The following is a 17,460-nucleotide window of genomic DNA, read 5'->3' on the forward strand; positions in this document are numbered from 1 at the left end:
ACCCTACAAACCATCTTTTTCTCAGTGTTGTATTTACATTTTGTATTAAACTCTGTGCCAAGTTAATTAATGCCAGATTAAACACATAATATTACATTAGCAGTTTATTTATCAGATGTCAATCACAGTTGACATAAACCTGGGAAATACTTATTTCTGATGAGATGTATAATATGTTATGATATATTATTAATTCTGGGAAAATCTACAAAATCTTTCAGTTAGCTGTGAGCCAAGTGTTCTATTCTCTACATCTAGGAGCCTGCCAAACACTTGGTGCCACCCACGCTCCCTCATCCCATTTTGGATTCATATTAGGAGCCATGTGATACCATCTGCTCCTGATTTAGAAGTGTTTTTCACAGGGGACGCTAGACGGATTTATTTAATTTGCCTTGGTGGCAAGAAAGGTCTAAAGGAAATAACTTCCATTTAAATGGACATTTTAAATGTGCATCGTATCAGAGAAATGATATATAACTATTTCTGGAGGTGTCCATAATATAATTGAAAATCTTCCCATTCATCTACTTATTACATTAAAAGATTAATATTAAAAAAGTATGCCTTATGGATAACACCAAAATGTAGTAAAACTATAACTGTGCAAAGTATCAAAAAAAGTGCAAAAGATAACCTTATAATAGGTAAATAACAATAGTGAAGATAAGTAGATGATATTATACTAATATGCAAATCATGTATCGCTTTCAATAACTAATATACCATATAGATAACAAAATAAAGTGACAATAGTGCAATAAAGTGCTAGTAATTTGACATGGTGTCAAACGATAATAATTAATAAGTAGTGAAGATAAGTAGATGATATTATACTAATATGCAAATCATGTATCGATTTCAATAACTAATATACCATATAGATAACAAAATAAAGTGACAATAGTGCAATAAAGTGCTAGTAATTTGACATGGTGTCAAACGATAATAATTAATACAATATAAACTTGTATAATAAAGTACTCCTGTGCATGTGTGTGATCTCCAGTATGTATATCACATCAAACGGTGCCATAAGAGTTTAAAAAGTCCATCAATCAATTATATGCTTAATACGGTAATCCAAAACATGGTGGTATGTTCACACCCTGGTGCTCCCCCCTAGGTATTAAACGCTCACCTCAGAGCGTGTGACCTCACAATCAAGCTTAGTCAAAACACACCTGTGAACCACCTCTGGGCTCTGCAGCAGTAGTGGGCTTCACAGTAAAGTCAGTAAAGTAATTTCCATGTATATGTGGTATAATGAAAAAGGCTGGATAGTGTGATTTACAGCGCCCAGAGGGGATTTAGTTTGCATGTGTTGCGCTATATACGTTTTTCACTCACTCACACTCACTCATATAGCTTTAACAAAAACTTTTAATTAAACAGGAAAGCCCCCATCCGGGGTACTCACATAGATCAGGTGTGTCAGTGCACCACTCTACAGTGGGTGGAAATAGCGAGATCGTATTGGGATGGTATGTAGTCTCCTGCTCAGCAGACCAGCTGCCTTCGGTACCGTCCTGTCCCCTCCCCAACACGTGTTGATATAGGGATGCGTGTGGTGTATCTTCCTCAGGGGGACATTAAAAGATTATGAGCTTCAGGACTAAATGGCAGGGTATTATGGTTTTGGATTGTTTGTAGGAGTCTGCCAGGGCCAACATGATGAACAATGGCATAAAGCACCAATTATTTTATTTGTTTTTAACCTGATTTACTGGCTCAAGCCACTTGTGTAGAAACCCTGCAAGAATAGGCATAACACACTTTGATGAGTCCCAAAACTTTATGCAGCTGAGCTATCCATTTCTGTCTAAACTTTTGCATGGAGTACTTTTTCATTGTAGTTTTGCTTATAAAGTGGACAGCATTGAGAAAATTAATGAATGAATGAATGAATGAATGAATGAATGAAAACTTATATAGCGCAACACATGCGAACTTAATCGCCTCTGGGCGCTTGTTGTTCCTGTCTCCTTTGGTATCAAAAGAGATGAGTCTTGATCTTTCTCCTGAACGTCAAGTGGTTCTCCTCCAACCGAATGCTGGTTGGTAAAGCGTTCCATAGTCTAGGCCCTTGGACCGCGAATCTCCTTTCTCCTTTGGACTTGTAGTTGGCTTTCGGTATCTGGAGGAGATTTTGATTGGTGGATCGCAGAACGCGATTGGGATTATGAGCTTTTATTTTTTCGCATAGATAATGGGGAGCATTCCCATAGATACATCTATGCGTTAGACAGAGTGCTTTAAAAGTGATTCTGTCTTTTACTGGTAACCAGTGAAGGGTTCTCAGTGAAGGTGAGATTGATTCCCAAGGTTTTTTCCCAGTCACAAGTCTAGCGGCCGTATTTTGAACGACTTGTAGACGAGCGATTTGGTACTTGGGGAGTCCGAGGTAAAGGGCATTTGCATAGTCCAATCTTGAGTTTACAATAGCTCCCACCACGACCGCTATGTCTTCCTTGGGAATAAAAGGAGTAAGTCTTCGTAGTAGGCGCAGCAGATGGTGAGATCCGCTGACTACTGACCCTATTTGTGCATCCATTGTCATGTAGGAGTCAAAGATGACCCCAAGACTTTTGACTTTGGCGCTAGGGGTGATGATTTTGCCCAGAATGGGCGGGGGGGTCCAAGTTGTTGCAGGTTGATTCATACGTTTGGCGTGAAACAGGAGAAGTTCTGTTTTCGCTCCGTTCAGTTTAAGATAACTCTTTGTCATCCAGTCCTCTATCAAAGAGAGGCATGTCTCTAGATTGAGGTGGTGATCCTTTTTATTGCAAATGCGGAAATATAGTTGCGTGTCGTCTGCATATGAGTGGTAGAGCAGTTTTTGACTGCTAATTATCTCAAAAAGAGGGCGAAGATAGATGTTGAATAACACCGGCGACAGAGGCGATCCTTGAGGGACTCTGCACGATAATGTGCGTTTCTCAGAAGTGAAAGGTCCTAACTTCACTATTTGCGATCGGTTTTCCAAAAAAGAGGAGAACCAAGATAAATCGCCTTCTGCGACTCTGGCTACTTCAGATAGCCGAGTCAATAAAAGCTTGTGGTCTACTGTGTCAAAGGCAGCGCTTAGGTCCAACAGAACCAGAAGACAAGATTCTCCTTCATCTGCGGCCTCGAGAGCATCGTCATATATTTTGAGCAATGCGGTTTCTGTCCCGTGTCCAGGCCGGAATCCCGATTGAAATGGATCAAGTAGGTTGTGGGTATCTAGATGCTGTTGCAGCTGTTGTACCACTACTTTTTCCATTACCTTTGAGAGTACATTTAGGCCTGTTATTGGACGACGGTGGAGTGGGTCCTTGGGGTCCAGGTTGGGTTTCTTCAAGATGGGTCGAATTATACCCTCCTTCAACTGGGAGGGCACTATGCCTTCCCTGAAGGATTGGTTGATAAGCTGCGTGATAGGAGGTGCCAGGATGTCGGCGCATTCCTTCAGCAGTTTAGTGGGGATGATATCATTCGGCGCGGTGCTGTTACGCAGAGTACCGATGATATTTTTTGTGGCATGGATAGAGATAGGTTCCAGCGTGAACTTACCTGGTTGTGGTGAATTACTGCAGGTATTGTGTAAATCATTGCAGGGAGGGTTGAGGGGGGAATTATTTTGCTGAATGCTTTGTCGGATTCCCTCGATTTTATTAATGAAGTAATCCGACAATTCACTGCAAAATTCTTGCGAGTCCGAATTGGGGGCTTCAAGACATCCTGGATTCATGGTCTGAGTGACCAACTTGAAGAGTTCGCGTGGGCGATTAAGGGCGCTGTTGATAGCCTTGGAAAAATAATTTTTCTTGGCTTTGAAAATTTCTTTGTGGTATTTTCTTGTTGTTGCTTTGTAGATGGTGAGGTTCTCATCTGAAGAGCTTCTTTTCCAGGCGGCTTCCGCCCTTCTGCGCTCTTGCTTCAGTAATGCCAGTTGGTTGTTGAACCAGCTGGAGTTATTTTTCCGGATGCAGGTTTTACGTTTCGACGCTATTAAGTCGGCTGACTGTAATAGGGCTGTGTTTATGGAATCCAGTGTTTCTTCAGCCGTTTGATGCGGCTGAATTGTATTTATTTTTTTCCTTAACGTGGCTTTGAAGAGTTCCGAGTGGAGCTTCTTCTGACATCTAGTCCAGTGTGTTATCACTGGATTTGATGTTTTAGTTAAGGGTGGGAAATCGGAAATAATGAATTTAATTGCATGGTGATCTGTCCATGGCAATGGTTCATTTTCCAAGATTTTTATTTCCAGATCTTGTCTGAAAATAAGATCGAGTGTGTGACCTGAAACATGTGTGAGCCCACATACTAGTTGTTGTAGCCCTAATCCTTCGAGGTGATCAATGCAGGCGTCGGCAACGGGGTCTTGCGGGGAGTTGGCCCAGAGATTGAAGTCCCCGAGCAGCAAAAGGTGTTTGCTGTTAAGGGTATAGGTGGAGATAAAGTCCGTCCATGATGGGAGAAACTGCGATTTTGGGCCAGGTGGCCTATAGCAGAGTAGAATCCGGACGGTCTCCTGGGAGTTTGTTTGTAGTTGCAGGGTAAGGGTTTCCATGAATGGAAGAGGGTTTTGAAGGACAGGTTTAGTGATTGCAAGATGAGTCTTATGGATCACCGCCAGTCCTCCTCCTCTTTGCCCTATTCTGTTTTCAGTTATGATACGATAGTTTTCTGGCACCAGTTCTCCTAGAATGGTGTTGCAGTCGGTTGTGAGCCAGCTCTCTGTAATAAAGAGGCAGTCTAAATCGTATTGTAGAATGAAATCATGGATTTCCAGTCAGTGTTTTACTGCCGATCTTGTGTTGATCAAAGCACATGATATATGCTTAGGCTGGGGTAAACGGCTGAGATTTTTGATAGTCGATCGTCGATCGATTCTCAAAAGTCGCTCAGTTCTTAGGGCTTTTTTAGTACCGCTCCAAGCCCTACGAACACCTGTGATACGCTCTCGCCCTGATGCACTGACATGTGCAGGCTCTGCACTGATCCGTGAAGAGAAAGGATGATCCTGGATTGCTGCACTCTCATAGGCAAATTTTATTGAAAAAATGGCAAAGGATAAAATCCAAAAAACTACAAAGTATTCAAAAAATCATGCAAAACAACAGTCAATGATAAGAAGAGGACATACGGGGACAAATGGCTAACGCGTTTCACATCTTGAATAGATGCATGATTTTTTGGATATTTTGTAGTTTTTGGGATTTTATCCTTTGCCATTTTTTCAATAAAATTTTCCTATCAGAGTGCGGCAGTCCAGGATCATCCTTTCTCTTCAAAGTAGACAGCATGCTACCAATAATGCATTATGATTTAAATCCTAGGTAAATCATATGGCATTGTTACATACAGTTGATACTACAGTGACACCAAACTCATTTTTTTACATAACTTTTTTTAAAAATATAAATTAAATGGCAGCTTGTTTTTTTTTTAAGTCTCTGGCGTTTTTTGTTTTTTTTCCAGGCTTATTTATTATCCTGTGCGCTCCCCTGATCCTCTGTTGATGCACCACCTTAACACTACTAGCGTAGAGCGAGCAGTGCCCATGATTTCTTGTCACATGCTCTTTGCATGCTACAATTTTCAAACAGCAGAATGCTTCTGCAGGTAGATGTGTTGTCCATCTCGGGGGGGGCAGGATAGGGTGGCATGAAGAACAAATTTAGTCACCCTAGAACAGGATGTCTGAGAAAAATAAATTACATTTGTGAGATGAAATAGAAGAGAGGTAAAGGATACATTCTACTTATATTTAAATATTTTCATTGCTTGTCGGACATGTGATTTTAACCCATCTCCCTGTTTTTGTGGCTATAATATCCTCCACTCTTCTGAGGGACTTTCAACAGTATTTTGGAGGCTTTTTTGGGGGATTTTTTTCCTGTTCAGCCTAAAGGGCTAAGGTCTAAGCTTTGTGCAGGCTACCCAAGTTTTTCAGCATCAAACTTGTCCAACCATGTTTTTATGGATAGTCATGCTGGAGCAAAAAAAAGGCCTTTTTCAAACTGTTGCCACGTGGTTGGAATAGCACAATTGCCTAAAATGCCTTTGAATGCTTTGAAATAACCCTTTACTTGAAACTTCTGAATTCAGTATTTTGGAGAGGTATCCACAAACCATAGGCCATATAGAAAATATATGATGGTCAGGTGTTTACAGACATTTACCAATATAGTGTACAGGTAAAGTACTCTCTACATACTTAATACTAGGATAAAATGTGTAAAGGAAGAATCAAAGTTGGTTTTGTTACAACAACCAAAAAATGTTACCTGAATTCCACATTGTCCTGAATTCGCTCCATTTCTTGTTCCTAAGAGATGATAAACTGACAGTAGTAAAAATAGATGGTACTCCATTAACTGTATAGTTATCAGATGTAGGTCACCGAGAGAATTCTAGTCTTCACAAGCATGTACTCCCAATTTCCCCTGTATCCAAAATCCTTCTAAGTACATTAAAGGTATTCTGGGAGATATAGTCCCAGTGTCTGATAATATGCTTTCCATCTGCTTACATCTCCTGGCGGTCTAGCTGAAGGAGCTGGTTCAAGGAAACACAAATGCCAGATTTATTGATCTTCCTACTTTATATAACCGCTTTGTAAAGAGTTGGATTGTGAATGAGTGTGTGTGTGTGTATGTGTGGGTGTGAAAAGGTTTCTTTTACACATGCCTGGTGCTTTCTTTTAAAGGCCAACTACATTAAAGCTAATGTTCCATTTTCATTATAACATTAGCTGTGTGAGATGATGGGTACTCTCTTATAATGAGATTTTACTTCTATCACTTTGTGCCTCTGCCCCTCCAACAAGCCTCTTACAAAGGAGCTAAACTGACCATGCATGTAACTGTTTTTTCATTTTACTTTAGACCCCCCTATGTAGTTGACTGATTAAATACAGATTAAATGGATTAATTAGGTGGAAATTTGCATTACATTGTTGGTTAATTAGGTTGCATAAACATTGTGTAATCAGAGTTAAATGTCTTATGTTCATCTTTTCCCTCTTGCTGTTGGATTCTTCATTTATTTTACCCCATGGAGCTTTCACTCTCTCATGGCTTTGGGAAGGCTGTTGCTAGTGGTGTATTTTGGTATTGTGCTGTCCTAGGCAAGACTAAAATCAGATGCCCCATCTAAATTTTTCCCCCCTCAGCCACGGTATACCGTTCTTGTCTCAGGGTCAAATGGGGAATCTACGGCCATTCACAGTGAACACCTGCAGTTTCCTTATTAGGTCCTGAGACATGATTCGTCCAAGTGCCATGTATAGAATTACTGCCCATGATCTGACGTTCGCGGTGATACCTCTCATGTGTGGGACAGTCGATGTTTGCGTGCATACGGAACTGACACGTGCGAGTACGGGAGGACAGAGGCACTTTATTTTTATTTTTTATTATTAGTAATTTATTTTTACACTGTTTCTTTAATTTATTTTATCACTTTTATTGCTGTCACAAGGAATGTAAACATCTTTGTCACAGCAATAGATATGTGACAGGTACTCTTTATGGAGAGATATGGGGTCTATAAGACCCCAGATCCCTCCTCTGCACTTAAAACCCCAAGATTGGTGTTTTTAATAGCTTTATAAATTGAACCACTTAAGCCCCAGACCATTTTCCTGGTCAATGACCAGGTCACTTTTTGTGATTGGGCACTGCGTCGCTTTAACTGACAATTGCGCGGTCGTGCAACGTGGTTTACAAACAAAGTTGACGTCCTTTTTTTTCCCCACAAATAGAGCTTTCTTTTGGTTGTATTTGATCACCTCTGTGGTTATTATTAAAAAATAGAGCAACAATTTTAAAAAAAATGCTATATTTTTTTACTTGTTGCTATAATAAATATCCCCCAAAAAAATATATAAAAAAAATGTTTTCCTCAGTTTAGGCCGATACGTATTCTTCTACATATTTTTGGTAAAAAAATTGCAATAAGCGTTTATTGATCCGTTTGCGCAAAAGTTATAGCGTCTACAAAATAGGGGATAGATTTATGGCATTTTTATTAATACATTTTTTTTACTAGTAATGGCGGTGATCAGCAATTTTTATTGTGACTGCGACATTATGGCGGACACATGGAGCTTTGACACATTTTTGGGACCATTGTCATTTTTACAGCGATCAGTGCTATAAAAATGCACTGATTACTGTGAAAATGACACTGGCAGTGAAGGGGTTAACCACTAGGTGACGCTGAAGGGGTTAAGTGTGCTTAGGGATGTGTTCTAACTGTAGGGGGGATGGGCTTACTGTGACAGGACAGTGATCACGGCTTCCGATTACAGGAAGCTGTGTACACTGTCCTGTTACTAGGAAGACTGGGGAAATGCTTGTTTACATAAGCATTTCCCCCTTCTTCCTCACCATGGCATGATTGCGGGTATGCCCACAGACATCGAGTCTGCGGGACCCGCGGTCGGAGTCACGGAGCTCCCGGCGGGTGGGTGTGCGCATGCTGCCGGCGGTGCGCGTGCATTCACAATGCCGTCCTTCTGCCTGTCTGTGCCATGCTGTTGACGTATATAACTGGCGCCGATGGTTTCAAAGTAAACAGGAAGTGATGTCATGTCATTGTTTCCGGTTTACTATTATGAACAGCTGATTAAAGCCGATTCTGGCTTTGCTTGACTGTTCGGCGCTTTGCTCGGGTCTTCCGGTAGGACGGGAGAGCCCGAGAGAGCCACAGAAGGGGCTGTAGCTGCAGGCCTCATCCCAGTACAAACACCAAAAAGTGGTTAAGGAGTTGCTTCTGCCTGGGAGCCACCTCCCTGAAAAATGCCGCACAAGGCAAACACCTTGTTTGCCTCACAGTAGATATGTGCTCATACAGTAAACTTGGAATTTCTGGTTAGTAGCTCCTAGTAATAGAGACCCTAATGCTGGGTACACATGAGCTGAAAATTGTCTGAAAACGATCGGTTCAGCGGGAACCAGCCGACTTTCAGCCAAAGTGCACAGCTCCCTGCGTGACCGAAGCAGGTCTCATGACCGACTTCTGTCGAACAGGCATGCTGGAAAACCAGCATCTGATCAGCATGCGATCAGCGTTGGCAACCAATGGTTATGACCGCTGATAGGTGTGTTTCGGCGGGGAACACAATATCACAGTAGGGGAGATTGCTGTACTAACATTGCTTGTGTTTGTACAGCGATCTGTCAGTTTTTTCATTCAGTCCGCTGGGTTGAATGAACAACAAAAATCATAGTGTGTACCAAGCCTTAGAGATTTAACCACTTCAGCCCCGGAGGATTTGGCTGCCAAATGACCGGGCCACTTTTTGCGAATTGGCACTGCATCGCTTTAACTGACAATTACGCGATCGTGCGACGTGGCTCTCAAACAAAATTGACACCCTTTTTTTCCCATAAAAGAGCTTTCTTTTGGTGGTATTTGATAACCTCTGTGGTTTTTATTTTTTGCGCTATAAACAAAAATAGAGCAACAATTTTGAAAAAAAAAGCTATATTTTTTACATTTTGCTATAATAAATATCCCCAAACAATCTATAATAATATTTTTTTTATTAAAAATGGCGGCAATCAGCAATTTTTATCGTGACTGCGACATTATGGCAGACACATCGGACACTTTTGATGTGATTTTGGGACCATTCACATTTATACAGCGATCAGTGCTCTAAAAATGCACTGATTACTGTATAAATGTGACTGACAGGGACCCGGGTCCCACAGGCATGGTCACGGAGCTCGCGGCAGGGGCGCACGGTCGCACAGCGCGAAATTCAAAGCAACGTATATATACGTTGCTTTGCACAGCCGTGCCATTCTGCCGACGTATATCTACATGACGCGGTCGGCAAGTGGTTAAGGAAACTAAAGTGTAATTCAATTTACCAGCATGACCTTTCATTTTATCCTTGGCATTAAAAGGTCAAGATGAGTAGAATGTATTCTCCTCTGCAAATTATTGGTAGAAATGTCAGACATCAGACCAGATTTAACTCCAGAACTTTACTATCACAGCAATTTGCATTATTGTGCATGTATAAGCAGAGCATAATGAACTGCTTGCAAGCCAACATGTGGTTCATGGCATGCTTAGTATTGCAGTAGTACAAGTAAAGCAGGGCAAATCTGCAGACAGGCCAGGGCAGTGTATTTTGATGTAAATGACTGCCACAAATACAAAAAGTTGTTTTTCTAATGCATCTGACCCATAATGTACCAAAAACACATAGGAGTGTATGCACTGACCGTATAAATTTGAGATTTGATTTGATATTTTAATCAATTTCCAAAGGGAAAAATCTGGAATTCTTTGCTACTCATCGGGCACTCGCACGGGAGTCGGGGGCAGGTGGGGGGCGCGAACGGGGGGCGCGAAAGCCGTCATATAGCTACGGGCTCTCGCGCAGGGGAGCCAACCTGCCGCCGTAAAACGACGGCGGCTGGTCGGCAACCAGTTAAGGACTGGTCTAGCTAGTGTACAACAGGAGGGGGAAAACAGTGGAAGCATATTGTAGCAATAAGCAACAATAAAGCGGACTATTAGTGACAGCACAATCCTTCTTAACCACTTGCTGACGGCCGTACGACTTTGTACGGCCTCAGCGCGGCTCCCAATCTCTAACAGGCCGTCTTTTTACGGCCTCCCCTTTGCACGTTCCCCGCGCGCGCTCCCGAGCGCGCAGCGGGGAACTGCTGTGCTGGCCGTGTCCCTTGGACACAGCCAGTCACAGATCGCCGTGAACGGCCAATCGGAGCGGCCGTTTCCTAGGCGATCTGTGCGGCCAATGAGAGATGATCTCATATGTTTACATATGAGATCATCTCTCATTCCCGGCTCTCGCAGACAGCGGTGCTGTCAGGGGAGAGAGGAGACGGATCTGTGTCTCTTGTACATAGAGACACAGATCGGTCACCCCCCCCCAGTCACCCCCCCTCCCCCACAGTTAGAACACTAATTAGGGTACACATTTAACCCCTTCCTCACCCCCTAGTGTTAACCCCTTCCCTGCCAGTCACATTTATACAGTAATTAGTGCATATTTATAGCACTGATTGCAGTATAAATGTGAATGGCGCCAAAAATGTGTCAAAAGTGTCCGATGTGTCCGCCATAACGTCGCAGTCCCAATAAAAATCGCAGATCGCCGCCATTTCTAGTAAAAAAAAAAAATTATAATTCTGTCCCTTATTTTGTAGGCGCTATAACTTTTGCGCAAACCAGTCACTTATTGCGATTTTTTTTTTTTTTTTTTACTAAAAATATGTAGAATACGTATCGGCCTAGACTGAGGATAAAAAAAAAACGTAAAAAAAAAAATTGAGCTATTTATTATAGCAACAAAGTAAAAATATTTTATTTTTTTTCAAAATTGTCGCTCTATTTTTGTTTATAGCGCAAAAAATAAAAACCGCAGAGGTGATCAAATACCACCAAAAGAAAGCTCTATTTGTGGGGAAAAAAGGACGTTAATTTTGTTTGGGAGCCACGTCGCACGACCGCGCAATTGTCAGTTAAAGCGACGCAGTGCCGAATCGCAAAAAGTCCTCTGGTCAGGAAGGGGTTTAAGTGCCCAGTAAGGAAGTGGTTAAAGAATATGTAAACCCAACATTTCATATTCCTCATATGTGGCTGTCATATCATGTACTTGTATCAAAAAGTATCCTGTTCTCTTTATATTGCTTCCTCTGTGTGAAATCCCTGGTGTTCACGCCAGTCCCTCTGTTTTCCTGTTAAAAAGTGACCACAGCAGGAGAACACACTGTTGTCAGTTCTCTTGCTGTGCTTGGAACTCAGCCTGGTCGCCTCCAATGATTAGTCTTTTTTTTTTATATCTATGTACAAATGTTTTGCTTTTTATTTCTAATTTAAACTGAATGGGTTGTTTTACGAGGTGAGGCTTCACATATGCTTTAATTTAATACTGCTTTTCAGTTTGCTATATATCCAAAAATAAATATGCATTTTTTTATTTTATCTGCTAAGTGCAGCAGCAAGAGTTAAAAACTTTGCGCTGCCACCACTAGCAGATTTGCCAACACACAAACATTAGTGAAGCTCTCCATCGCCCAATAACACTTCGCCAATCAATTGCTCTACTCAGGGAGCAAGAGCGATTTATGATTAAACACTTACCTACCACCGAACATCTAACTATGGCAAAGTGGTGGACAATGCTGTTTATAAATGACACTGGATACATTTCCCTCAGATTACCAATGAGCCTGAATGTTTTACCATTCCGCTATAAGGCAGACGTTTATCTAACACTCATACTTTTTTTTTATTTATTATTATTTTTATTTATCTCCAAAAAAATAACGATAAAACACAAATACAAAAGAACTATAAGGCACATAGTTTACATCAGTATAATAAACATATTACATAGTACAAGTGAAGCTCTTTGCAGTGTATGTTGTACATCTGCCAGAGGACCAAAAACCATGGTAAAAATGATCAAAACAGGGGAGGAAATTGAACATAGGCATAATAATTCTTCCACATATTTCACAGCAGCAATTGCAGAGTAAGGTGACCTCTAGATGGTCTGGCCTTTACCCAGTCCCCCCAAACCATGTCAAACTTGGTTGGGCATTTGCGACTCAAATAAGGAAATTTATATAGAGGTAGAACAGCATCCACTACCGATCTCAAAATTATGGGAGGGTCAGTCTGCTTCCACTTGGATAAGAGGATCTTCTTAGCATAAAATACCACATAAAACCCAAACAACCGCTTGTGTGTATTGGGAGCAAATGCATCACAGATTCCTAAAAGAAGTATCCTAGGATCCAAGTCCACAGACAGGCCCCCCACGAAATTTTGCTCATCCATCACCTCTCTTAAAAACTTTTGGATAAAGGGGCACGACCATACAACCAGGGATGTATCTTGGCCTAGGCTGACAAGGCCTAGGCCTAGGGAGGCACTTTGCGGGGGGCGGCACGTGCACCAAAGCCACCCCCCGCATGAAAAAAAAAGTCCCCGATCCGTCCTTTTATTTAATCGGCTCCCGCGGCCGCCTTCCGACTCCCTCATAAATTTAGCCCCCGGCGCGGCGGCCTACTGGCACTTGCGCTAGCAACATACATGGGGCGTACTTGGCCAGGGGGAGGGAGCGACTGACACCCGCATTAACCGGCCGGTGATTGGCCAGACCGGGTGCATGTGATACCAGAGGCGGTGGTTACGGTGTGGCTTTTTGAATATTAATATTTTTTTTTACATTTTTTTGGAGTGGAATTATGCACTGAGACTCATATTAATATTAATTTGCATTAATTATTTAATATTAGGTAGATGGTTGTGATTTAATGGTAATATTGGAGTTATTATTGACCATTATTATCACGCATTTGGTGATTTTTTTATATCACCCTGGTGGTCCTTATTTACAACAACATCACTCAACCCCCCCCCCCTGTTTTCATTCTATTGATTTGTGGTGGGTGTCATTGACCAGGAGAGATACATCATTTCTGGCTCATTCGAACATTGGGCTTGTGACCATAACAGGTTTCCAGATTTCATTTGCTTTATCGTTGGTTAATTACCTTGTTTATTAGCAAGCGCCATTGCCCTTGCCCCTATTTTTCCAGTTCCATTTAGTGTGTGAGCACTATTGGCGTGGCTGCTGCTTAGTGTTATTTATATTTTAATTGTAATATTTAGTTTAGTATTGCTCTAGTGTGGTTTGCGCATTAGTTCCCCCATTGTTCAATTTAGACAGGAGCCAACTGGATTGATTCATGTAAGTATGGAGTGAATGGTGCGTGAGTGTGCTAATGTACAGAGAGGAAGAGGCGGAGCTCTAACAGGAAAAGGTGGAGCCTAAAGTGGAAGGAGTGTGGTTTAGATGATAGGGTGTGTCTTAAACAGGAAGGGGTGGGTCATATTTAAATTAGGGGGCGCATGAGTTTAGTCAGGCCTAGGGCAGCACAAAACCTAAATACACCTCTGCATACAACATGCATAAATGTACTAATCTGGTTTAGATATTTAGGACACCAATCAGATTGAGTAGGGTAGATCCTCAAGAGCCTCTGAGAAGTATAATATGCTCTGTGAAGAAATTTGAGTTGAATATACCTATTCTTAGAAGATATCACCAGTGGGCTATAATCTTGTCTGCATTGCTGGAAGTAAGGAAGCGCTCCACTGTGTGGGAAGTCACCTCAATCAGAGTGGGGAACTGTGATTGTACTGCTTCCCATGAGGGAAGTTAAAATGTATCTTTTAATAACAGGCGTCCCTCATGGAATAATCTGTTGTACTGTTGTTAAAAAAAAAAAGGCCCACAGATTTGGGTCAGGCATGGAGCAGAGATGCGGCAATCGAGGATTGCCCCAGAGTGGAGTGTAAGGACAGATCACATGTGTTTCACTGAACGCCATTGTCATCTGGCCCCACATCCTGACAGTAGTATGCATTGGTATTGTCATATTGGGATGTGCCTTCGGGCCTATAAACACAAAATTACTCAGTGCTGAGTAGGAACCTAGGATAGCTGTCTCTGGATTGACTGTTGGGTTTGTCTTTGTGGATGAGGCTCTTTATCTTGTCAGATGGTAAAGCTGCCCATTCCTCTTGGCAAAAAACCTCCAGTTCCTGGAAATTCTTGGGCTGTCTTGCATGAACTGCATGTTTTGAGATCTCCCCAGAGTGGCTCAATGATATTGAGGTTAGGAGACTGAAATGTGGTCAAAATTGGTGGCAAGACGAATGCAGTATGTTTTTAAAAAAAACTGGAGGAACATTTGTATTCATCAGCCAGGAATAAAGTGAAGGTTCTGGAGTGGCCATCTCAGTCTCCTGACCTCAATATCACTGAGCCACGATTCATCAGCTTTCCCAGTCACCAACTGGGAACACCTTCCCAAGGATTAATATTCTGGTTGGTCATTTGAATTCTCCCTCCATAAGTTCTAGAAATGTCTAGAGGCAGGGGAAAGCCATCAAACTCACAGCCTTTGAAACCCCAAAAAGACCAGATCAAACAACCACAGCTCTCCTGACTACAAAAGTAGCCAAAAATCAAACTTACCTATCATCCTACGCTAGCAGAATGCCACAAGTTGTTGCTGGAGAGTAAAGGGTTATATTGATGTTCATATTTGAACATAGAGAGGTAAACATTTGAAGGTGCAAGATGGAAAATTTTCCTTGAACAAATGAATTTATAACAGTGTTTGTGGTTTTTGTTTGGGAAATTACATTCATTCCAAAGTCAAATGTTAATAGCAAACAATATTTTTAAGTACTTTTGAATATTATTATGAACATTGGTGTAGCAGGATCCCTGTAGGGGTTGCTGAGCGATGTGGCCCGCCTGTCACCCTGCCCAGCCCGACATTCACTTCCCAGACACTCCAAGACAAGGAATAGCCTGTTAGCCTTGTTTTGTGTTTTTATTGAGGGATTATAACTTGGATGTGGTTAAGAAATTCATGGGATGACCAGAAAGATTTATGCACAGCTTGGGACAAATTATAAACTCTCCTATTCCTCCAGCAAAACTCTTGCTGGAGACTATTCCTTTCTCTTCCTCCAGCACAACTCTTCAGGCACAGCTAGCACGTGGTTAGGGCTGACACTGGCTTCAGCCAGGCCCTAGCAACAGCCCTTTGCAGGCAGGGACCCCGGCCCTTTTTGTTGTAGCAAAAAGAATGGAAAGTTCTGGGGCTAGCTGTCCTAGGTGGACTACTGATCCCAGTAAGCCCTCCTGACTGCAGCAGCCCGACTCCACTGCCCATGACATTGCAGTCTCTCCTGCTGGCTCTACATCCATCTCAGACTGCATCCATCCCAGTCCACTCCAGCATGACTACCCAGCTCTCCCGACTGTGCCTGTCACTCACCGACACCTAGTGGATCCCTCCTGGAGACCTTGTTCCTTGTTCGGTAGTACCTTCCACTGTCCTCTCCTGCTCCTGGTCAGAACACCCTTGTGGTTTGTACGAGGTCCCCTCCACTACCGAGCTCCAGGCCCCAGGTTCACCCACTCCCCCCCACTAGACTGGGGAGCTTCCTCCAAGGCCCTCGACAGCTAGTGCTCCATCTCCCAGTGCTTCCACCCAGCACCTCCTCCCCAGCTGGGTTGACCCTGGGTATTTCAAGGGAGTCTGCCCCCTGCCAATCCTAGTTAGGGATTAGTCAGGGCCCCCTGAGACACCACAGACAGCCCCACCTCTCTTCCCCTCCTCCCTTCTAGAAGCCAAAGCGAGGTAACTAAAAGATGATGCTATCTGTGAGTCACCATCCTACTCTGAGCCACTCCTAGCCCACACAGATCAAAACAGCTTACAGCAAGGCCTGATTTAAATGTACCTGTACTGAAAAATACTATTACTAGCACCTACCTAAAGTAGAGGGTGCTACACTGGTATGAAAATTTACTAGTCTATAGCTAGCTTTAAATTCTCTAACAGCTTTGTATGTTTCCCATAGAACTTTTTCGGGGGCATAAAAGCGGTAATAAACCCAAAACCCAAAATGCAATATATTGCAGCTTACCCATTATTGGATGTGGTGGCTACATTATTTTTGTTAGGCCCTTTTCCCTCTGTTTTTACCTGTCAATCTGGCCAGTAACAAACCTCCTGCCCCCACTCTGAAAGAAGAAGCACAGGGGGCATATTTGGATAGCCAAATTGTCAATCTTGGGGGAGTAGAGTGTAGGATGTACTAACAGATTCAAACACACTGACAAATTAAAGCCAATCTCCAGCTAACATTTCAGCAGTAAGAACTGTTTTTTTTTTTCTTTTGAGATAAAAATGTTTCTATAAACAAATGAAGCTGATCATTGTAAATACCTATCAATGGTTTACCCCATTCATGTAACTGATACATCTGCAAGATAACTTGTTCTCTTGAAAACAGCAAACGTACTGACCAGATCACATCCAGCAGGCATCATTCTATAACCGGCATATAAGACGACCCCCGATTTTTGGGTATTTTTTTTAAATGTAAAAGGTAGTCTTAAACGCCAGAAAATATGGTAATCTTGCTATCACATTGATAAAAATTGCTAAGCTGCATAAAAATGCTTTCTTTTGGGTTTAATACTGCTTGAAATTCGAGGTGTTCACACCTGTTGTGGTCAGTAGAAGGGATCCACCCTCTATTTATTTTGACTATATTATACAGTACATAGAGAATGAAGCCAATGATGCTGGAATAATCAAGGTAGAGATTTAATTGACCAAGTGATTAAGAGATATAATTCCTGGAGTTAACTTAACCCACCAATCTCTTCCACTAACCAAATTACCGCATTAAATGGACTAGTCCTTTAAAAAAAAATAGGGGGGTATGATGTCCTTAAATACCCAGGCCATGATGTCAAGTACAAGCTGTAAGTGTTAAGGAGATCTATTAAAAGTTTAAGATTTCTAAATTTGTTTAAGCAATTGCTAAAGCTCTTGCATAATTTCAGCTCCGATGAAGGACAAGCAAAGGGTTTTCCAA

Source organism: Rana temporaria, chromosome 10 (genome assembly GCF_905171775.1).
Source record: "Rana temporaria chromosome 10, aRanTem1.1, whole genome shotgun sequence".
Lineage (NCBI taxonomy): Eukaryota > Metazoa > Chordata > Amphibia > Anura > Ranidae > Rana > Rana temporaria.